The 9,126-nt window shown below is 45.7% G+C and overlaps 1 protein-coding gene across 1 annotated transcript in view; it reads right to left on the bottom strand.

Moving 5' to 3' along the window:
- Positions 1-8,812, bottom strand: part of LOC147012958 (uncharacterized) — a 65,178-nt gene extending 56,366 nt beyond the window's left edge. The window contains exon 1 of the mRNA XM_085854356.1: positions 8,571-8,812. The gene's annotated coding sequence lies outside the window, so the exon portion shown is untranslated. The remainder of the gene's footprint in view (positions 1-8,570) is intronic.
- Positions 8,813-9,126: the final 314 nt, after the last annotated feature.

The raw sequence follows: 9,126 nt of genomic DNA, 5'->3' as shown, positions 1-9,126 counted from the left end.
TGCTATCATCAAAGAGTGGGGGTACTTAAGGCTTTGCCTCAATCCTGTCATCTGCTGAGCTGCCCTGCAGAGGGCAGCTGCGAAGTGGGTTTTCAGATTTATTTGCGTTTTTGTGTTTTGCGGAGTGAAGTGCTTTACGGTGGCCAGAGTGGAAATCCTTCCACCAACCTCCTAAAAAAAGTAACCCATCTGCAGGACATTCCATGCTACAGTTGGGCACGAGACATGGATGGCCGTTGGCTCACAAGGAGCTCCTCCGCCCTTTGACAGGTTTTGTTTTTAATCCTGCTTGGTGCCAATATCCATACACCCTCCTCCCCAGGGCGGAGGAGCTCCTTGTGAGCCAACGGCCATCCATATCTAGTGCCCAACTGTGTCTGCGGATGTCCTCCTGCAGTTGGGTTACTTCTTATTAGGAGGTTGGTGGCAGGATTTGCACTCCAGCCACCGTAAAACCCTTCATTCCGCAAAACGCAAAAACCCAAAAAAATCTGAAAACCCACTCCGTGGTCATACCTCCTGTGCAGCTTCCCTTCGCAGGGCAGCTCACCGGATGACGGGATTGGGGCAAAGCCTTCGGGACCCCCAATCTTTGATGATAGGAGGGAAACCACTGGGTAACATCCCTGGGTCAGATTGCGGGAGAATGTGTCGGAGTGGTGTTGAGGTGTCGTCCACCAGACGGAGGTCTCCTTGGGTTAACCTGAGGTGGTCCCTTCGGGTGGATGCCTGGAATGTCCTATCCCTAAGAGAGGATGATCACCTGTCTCTGTTATCATCTGAGCTCAAGCGTTTGGACATCAGGATTGCAGCACTCGCTGAGGTTCGGAGACCGGATTGCGGCGAGATAATGGTGGGTGGTTACACCTACTATTGGTCTTGTCGCTCTGATGGTAACCATACCCAAGGAGTTGCTGTAGCTGTGTCCAATAAGCTGACCCCAATGAGAATTGAGGTAACACCGGTCAACGAGCATATTATGAGATTAAGGTTTCGTCACTCCTTAGGTGTCATTTCCCTGGTCTCTGTTTATGCTCCGACTGAGGCGAGTGATCTCACCGTGAAGGACACATTCTACGCCACGCTCGAGTCTGTGGTTGATCAGTGCCCCAGATGAGATACACTTCAGATGAGATGAGTCTTGGGGGATTTCAATGCATCGACTGGAACTGATAGGGATGGTTATGAGGTGTGTGTTGGTCCCCATTGGTCAGGAACTATGAACCAGAATAGCACTAAGTTCCTTGACTTTGCAAGAAGTCATGGACTTAGGGTGGCTGGTTCATGGTTTCAGTGCCCACAAGCTCATCGCTGGACTTGATATTCCAAGGCTGGCGGTGTGGCAAAGGAGATTGACCATGTCCTCATTGACGGTCGCTGGAGGATGATCCAGAACTGCAGGGTCTACCGGAGTGCTCAGTTCCTCAATAATGACCACAGGCTTGTTGTAGCAACTCTAAAGCTGCACGTTAAATCCTGGAGAATGGTACCATCCCAGCCTAGGCTGGATGTTGGCAAGCTCAAGGATGAGAGAGTAGCTGAGGAGTTTGCGAACAGGCTGAGTGGACACTTGGGGGGTCTGGGTGCTTTGGGGGGTCCTGAAGAGTTGTGGAGCGCCTTCAAGACCACCGTCCTTGATGTTGCCAGTGGATGTCTTGGAACTCACCGCAGGGCAAAGAAGAATTTTGTCTCTCAAGGGACACTGGATACCATTGACCAGTCGCAGGGCCAGGCTGAATGGCAGAGCTGAGCTGTTCAGGGAGCTGAGGCGTAAAACTGTACGTGCACTGAGGGTGGACAAGGAGGCCTATGTGCGAGGAATCTGTGAGGGGGTAGAGCATCACCTGTGGACAGGTGATTCTCGTCCCGCTTACAGGGGAATTCGCGCATTACGTTCATCCAAGCCCATCCCTCGGAGCACTGCAGTTTGAGCAGAGAGTGGTAGGCTCTTGACAGATGAGTCTGCAGTGAAGGCCCGCTGGGCCGGTTACTTTGAGCGGTTGTACCAGGCTGATCCCCCAGCTGTCGAGTTCGACGTCAAGGGTGTTACAATCCCTGTTGCTGACCCTCGAATCAACTGTGGCCCACCTTCGCTTGTGGAAACACAGGCTGCGGTGAACCAGTTGAAACGGGGCAAAGCTCCAGGGATCTGTGGCATCCATGCTGAACTTCTCAAGGCTGGTGGAAATGCTGCACTCGTGTCGTTGCATGCAGTTTTGTGCTCTGCCTGGAACACAGGCATCATCCCAACTGACTGGAAGAGAGGCCTTGTTGTCCCTCTCTGGAAAGGGAAGGGTGATCGCCAAGACTGCAACAACTACCGAGGGGTGACGCTGCTCTCAGTGCCGGGCAAGGTCTTTGCTCAGATAATTCTTGATAGGGTTCGCCACCATCTGCTTGAGCACCAGCGTCCAGAGCAGTCAGGCTTTACACCAAAGAGGTCAACGATTGACCGTATCCTTGCCCTTCGTGTCCTCACCGAACGCAGACGAGAGTTTCGGCAGGGGCTGCTTGCAGCGTATGTTGATCTCTGTAAAGCGTTCGATTCAGTTAATCGGGATGTCCTCTGGAGGATTCTTGGTCTTCGTGGGGTGCCACCAAAACTGATCGATCTGATGTCTGAACTCTACTCTGGTACTGAGAGTGCTGTGAAGTGTGGTGGTACCATCTCTGACTTATTTCCAGTTGTTACTGGAGTTCGTCAGGGATGTGTACTGGCCCCCACACTTTTCAGCACTTGTATGGACTGGATTTTAGGCAAGATGTCGGAGAGATCAAGTTGCGGTGCATCGTTTGGGAATGTCAAGATCTCGGACCTTGATTTTGCAGATGATGCAGTCATCTTTGCGGAGACTTTAGACATCCTTTTGGGGGCCCTCGAGGTGCTGAATGAAGAGTCGGAGCCGCTGGGATTATGGGTTTCTTGGGTCAAAACTAAGATCCAGGCATTCGGTGACATCTTGGATGCTGCTGTCCTGTCTGTGTCTGTTTGTGGTGAGGATGTTGAGGTTGTGGAGAGATTCACTTACCTTGGCAGTGATAGTCAAGTCTCTGCTGGCTGCGAGTCAGAGGTCAATAGACGTCTGGGTCGGGCCTGGGGAGTCATGGGATTCACTGGATCATGGGGTGTGGCGCTGCCGGTACCTGTGCGGGAGGATGAAAGTCCGAGTCTTCAGGTCCTTGTTACTTCCAGTCTTGCTCTATGGATGCGCGACTTGGACTTTGACCAAGGATCTGAGACAGAGACTTAATTCCTTTGGTACCAGGTCTCTTCTGAGAATCCTTGGCTATCGCTGGTCGGATTTTGTGTCCAACGAGCGGTTGCTGAGAGAGACTCGGATGAGATTTGTTACCTGCATAGTCCGTGAGCATCAGTTGCGGCTGTATGGACATGTGGCTCGTTTTCCTGACGCTGATCCTGCTTACCAGATTCTCTCAGCGAGGGAGTCTCATGAGTGGAGGAGGCCAGTGGGCCGACCACGTGCCTCGTGGTTGCAGCAAGTTGACCATCATCTCAAGGAGATGGGGATGGGCCTGGCATCTGCCTGGGGGATGGCCAGACAGAGGCCCCTGGAGTACCGGCAGAAAGTGGACGCAGCGACGCGCTGTTCTGGCACATGCTCTCATACCTGACCTGACCTCCTCCCCAGGAAACCTGGTGGGGGAGAGGGTTTAGTCGCCACCAACCTGACCATGAAACAGGTTCATACAGGTTTACATGGTACCTGTACCAAGTCACACATCCAATCTGGCCTGACCTGATAACTCCTTCATGCTGCGGATGAAAGCTTTGAAGCTAGATAGTTCCGGTGTGCCAAGAAAGGACTGTACGATAGAGGGTGTCCAGTTGTCAGCTAGCTTTGGAGGCCAACTTTGAAATGCGGTGTTATAAATATTTTCTTCTAGTTCTATTAAAATGCATGATATAAATCTGCTCAGAATGCAAAATGAAAAAGGTCATCCTTTTTGCACCCAGGATCACCACCTAATTCTTTTTTTCTAGTCTTTCCCCGAAGGGGTTGCGACAATATCGCAATGCTTTGTATTTGTGTGTCCACGTGTCTAAATTTTCGCTTGCATAAATTGTTTTCTCTGCAACCATTTGTCTGATCATTTTGAAACTTTAAAAATGGGAGGGACTTCCCATGAAGAATATTTTATTGATAAATCTGACATCATAAGGTCACGTGGTATGGCAACGATTTTGGATGAAAGGATAAAAATTGGATATATTCGCTGAATCCACTCAAGGAAAAAAATTGAAACTTGGCATGTGTTATCAACTCTATGGAGTGTACAGGGTGATAATGATGGTGTCATCGCTGAAGTGGTATTCCAGCCATAATTGGTTGAATCAAAATCCTTCTCCAAAATATCTGAAACTTCATAAATCTGATCTATGACCCGATGCAAGTGAAGAATTAAATTTATGACCCCTTCGGTCACGTGGTCTGGCAACTATATTGGGTTGAAAGGAAAAACGAAAAGAAAAAAAATCCTAAATCGCCGAACAGATCGATACAAAACTTCAGACATATGATCGGCCAGCCATGGGGAATATCGTTTTAATTTTTTTCATATTCACCATTATTTATGCAATTTAACCTTCATGTGCACAAAAGTGATTGTTACATATCTTACTAATCAATCAGTTTTATATATATATATATATATATATATATATACATATATATATATATATATATATATATATATATATACATATATTTATATATATATATATATATATATTTATATATATATATATATATATATATATATTTATATATATATATACATATATATTTATATATATATATACATATATATATATATATATATATATATATATATATATATATATATATATATATATATATATTATTGGGGTATGCCGACACATTGGAAGAAGTAACAAACCATGCTTCCCCATCGTCTCTATTTGGTCATGCTCACCTGCATTTTTTTCCACTTATTTCTTTTCATTTTTTATTCATTTATCTATATTTTCATTTACTGATGCTTTCTGATGGTATTGTGATTTTTCATCGTGTATCGACTTCGATTGCTGTCGGCACGCAAAATTACTGTGCTTTCCCATTGTCTCGGGTCGCTTGACTGTTCTGCATTTTATTTTCATTTATTTGTATTTTCATTTCCATATGTTTTCCGATGGTTCTTTGATTTTTTTTTGGTGTATCGGCTTTGATGTCCATCGGAACGCAAAATTTCAGCTTTATATGTCACCCTGAAGGTACTGGTCTTTAATATCAGTCAGTGAGTCAGTCAGTCAGTCAGCGGTTAGAATGATATGTATATATATATATATATATATATATATATATATATATATATATATATATATATATATATATATATATATATGTATATATGTATATATGTATATATGTATATATGTATATATGTATATATATATATATATACATATATATATATATATATATATATATATATATATATATATATATATATATATATATAGTTTTGCAAGTCCCTGTGGAATTAAATACAACACATAAAGGAACCCTGGAATTTAGATATATCGTTAGTACTTTGTGTAGTTAGATTACCTCACTCCTCATTTCAGTGGAAATGGAGATGTGTTGTGTTTGAGTAGCAGGCTCGAATTCCCTTTGTAATCCTTCTCTTGATCCCCTCTCTTCGATATCCCTTCTTACCTCTTTCTCTCTCCTCACCCCTCTTCATCTCTCTCCTTCTCTGCACTTCTTTACAGTGCATCCACACACACAAACAACACATTTTACAATACCAACATTACACCCACAAAATTACATAACCAATCGGACCCATCATAGTTCTTGGATGCCACTCGGTCCTGTGTAGTGCCTGCATCATATAACACTTGGGTGCTGCTTGGTCTTGTGTGTCGTCTGCACTGACAAACCAAGAGCGCAGCCTGACAACGGCAGCACGCCAACGAGAAGGCAGCACGCCAATGAGAAGGCAGCACTCCAACGAGAAGGCAGCACTCCAACGAGAAGGCAGCACTCCAACGAGAAGGCAGCACTCCAACGAGAAGGCAGCACTCCAACGAGAAGGCAGCACCCAAGAAAAACAAACAGCACTCGGTCCTTCGTCTATGCCACTCCCAGGGCTTTATAAGTCCGGACATCCCAGGACTCAGAGCTGTGTGTTCATACAGGGAACATCCTCAAGTAACGAGGCAGGTAAATGCGAGCTGGGAGTGATCAAATCAGCTGTGGAGCGAGTGCTAACGAGCTGCGGAGCTCTTTTCCTGGACGTGTCGGCGAGCACAAATTGACTTGCAACCTCCTCTTTCTTTCCCTATTTCTAATCTTTCACTTGGAACACACAAGAGCAATCAACAGTTGCACCCTTGACTCATTCATAGCTGGGTTACTGACTCGCATTCACAATTTCCTCTTTCACATCATGCAAGCCTGGTGTTGGCTTAGTGGTTTGAGTGGCAGGTTTGGGATCTTAGGAATCTGAGTTTGTGCTCCATTGGCTGCTGAATTAACATCAGGTGGGGTGAAATCAGCCTGTTATCCTTCTGAGGTTGGTGAAATAAGTACCTGTGTACTGGTGTAGGGGCACATCATCAGTGGCATAGTCGTGCCCCAACAAAATGAGAGCTACCCGGCAGCCAAGCTGCCATGCAAAAGAAGATCATCACATAATGAAGCATTCACCTGCATCTCTCCCCACATGGCACATCACACCATCACCTTCTCTTTTCACACCATCACTCTTTCCTTGCATCACTCCCATAATGAACAGCAACTACTCTACCCTGGACATTTCGGTCCAAACATTACTTTCCTGGACATGATACAGCTCAGGCCAATTGATAATATAAGCAAGCTGTTAGGACTCATGCTTTTGCTATATTTGTGAATGTGTATTGATATTTGCTATCCCTATTACTCATATAAAACGACATTGATAAAATGACAATGTGGCTGTTGTACATGTAGATGTACCATTATTAAACTCGATTCAGTGGGGTATTGGTTATAGCATCCATATTGAGTCTGAGAGGTTGGCAGATCAATTACTGGACAAATCGGACAAAAACACCTTGCTTGAACTAGAAGGGCAATCGGTGGAGCGCATACCTCCACCACATAATACCTGATCCATGAGAACATATCGGGTCCAATGCATTTTTGAAATATCATGCTATACAGTACTATATCGTTTTTTGTCCCAATCTTTCAATGGTGAAGAATCACTTTAAAAATAAATAATTCTCATATTCAGATCCAGATTCGGATCTTGATCAAAATCGAATAAATTCGTCCTTGCCACACACCCTAACACGTCGCCCAAATCTCCAAGCAGTGGTTCAGATCCGTCCACAGCTTTTTGAGATATCGTTCTCTATACCGTATTTGGCCCGATCTCTCAATGGTATGCCTGGTGTTGGCTGGTGGTGAGCTTTGGATCCGAGGGTCCTGAGTTCAATTCCTGCTCTACTTTTGAATTAAGACCAGGTCTTATTTAATTCCTTAATTTAACTTGGTTTTTAATTTAACTCGGCCTGTCATCCTTCCAAGTTCGGCAAAATGAGTGCCAGCATGCTGGTTGACTGTGTCAGAGTGGCGACCCGTCCAGGATTGTGCACAATAGCCAAGGAGACTGCTTAAGCAGCATTGTTCAAAAGAGGTCACTTTTTACTAATTGCAAGTTACAAGGACTGACGAAATACGATGTGGTGGAAATTTGCACTTACTGTATTACTCCACAGAACTATCCAGTTCAGGGAAAATATCAACATGATGGGGGAAGATGGATGTGGAGCCCCTTGATTGATGCTGCCTTGCATTCAGAGTTTTTAGACGTGGAGACCATGCTTCCAAAAGTGATCCGATCGAGATTGCAGTTCTTACGACCCGACGTTTGTTCAACATTGTATCAACCGATGAGGTTAATTCAGGCACAACCACTGTGCAGAGAAGGCTGACGTGGAAGCTCTTGTGCTAGCAGCAGGAAAACAGTGGACTGTGAGCATTGCATCGACTGGAATGCAGAGGACAATTTGATGGGAAGTTCCGTGGCATAACTTGCAGATAGGATGAAGAATGTCCATCGTTTCCGCAGCGACAAATGGACATAACCACATATGAGACACCTGTTCAAACCATTGACATTATGAACTGCTTTTGGTTTTGAAATTGGATATGCCATGAAGTTCGAATATCTTGGCGGTCATCCTATAATCGTGCAGTTATCGAGGATGGGATACAATTCGCACGTGCTGTGGATGAGAATCAATCTAAAGGGACATGAAATGCGTAAAAACCACATTTCGAGCCGAACAACCTGTGTTACCCTGTCCGAATTGTGATCATGACATCTAAAATGAACATTATCTTGATTATAACATCATAACACCTGCCTTGTTTCATCTCAAACCGGTCGCACTTCATCTCACCTTCAATCAGTCAATGCTATTCTCATCTCGCCACTCATGCTCCCCCAACATCTCGATAAACGCACATGTACACCTTGGAAGCAGGTCTCAAGACATCTCAAATCGGTCTTGTCCATCTCAAAGGCCTTACCTCTGTGGCGGAGCGAGCGAGGCTGATGCAGGTAATCGCGCTCACCAGCTCATCTTGGCCAAGGTTCTTCTCTCGGTGCGTGCGTTCCACGTACGTCCCGCCCGCACACTCCGCATTAAAATGGTCCCAAACAGAATCACTCCCTGCCGTCCACCATTGTCCGATCTCGGGGCTCTCTGCTTGTCCTCGCGCAGGGTTCCAGCAGTTCCAGGTACGCCTCGTCCAGATCACCGTCCCTTCGGCTCAAGGTGCTCCATCCCCGATTCGGATATGACGTCGCATCGTCCACATCCTCCCGAGAGTTACCTGTATCTGTCCGGTGAAGTTTTCCCTTTCGGTGCTCGATTTGAGCCCGAAATCGGGCACTCAGAGCACGGGTACGTCTAAGTCGGACATCGACGGAGCGGTAACGTCACGGCTCTGTGCCACGAACCCCCTCCCACCCATTCAGGCCATGACTTACAAAAGGGACACCCACGAGATTAGTCTACACTGAACGTAATAATGTACGCTCGGTGTGCGAAGGCGTTGCTAAGCGTTACTGCAAAGTGGTGGC

The sequence above is a fragment of the Eptatretus burgeri genome, chromosome 14 (assembly GCF_056783735.1).
Source record: "Eptatretus burgeri isolate ZD-2024b chromosome 14, Ebu_testis_v1, whole genome shotgun sequence".
Classification (NCBI taxonomy): Eukaryota; Metazoa; Chordata; class Myxini; order Myxiniformes; family Myxinidae; genus Eptatretus; species Eptatretus burgeri.
This window is presented reverse-complemented; position numbering and strand designations above follow the sequence as displayed.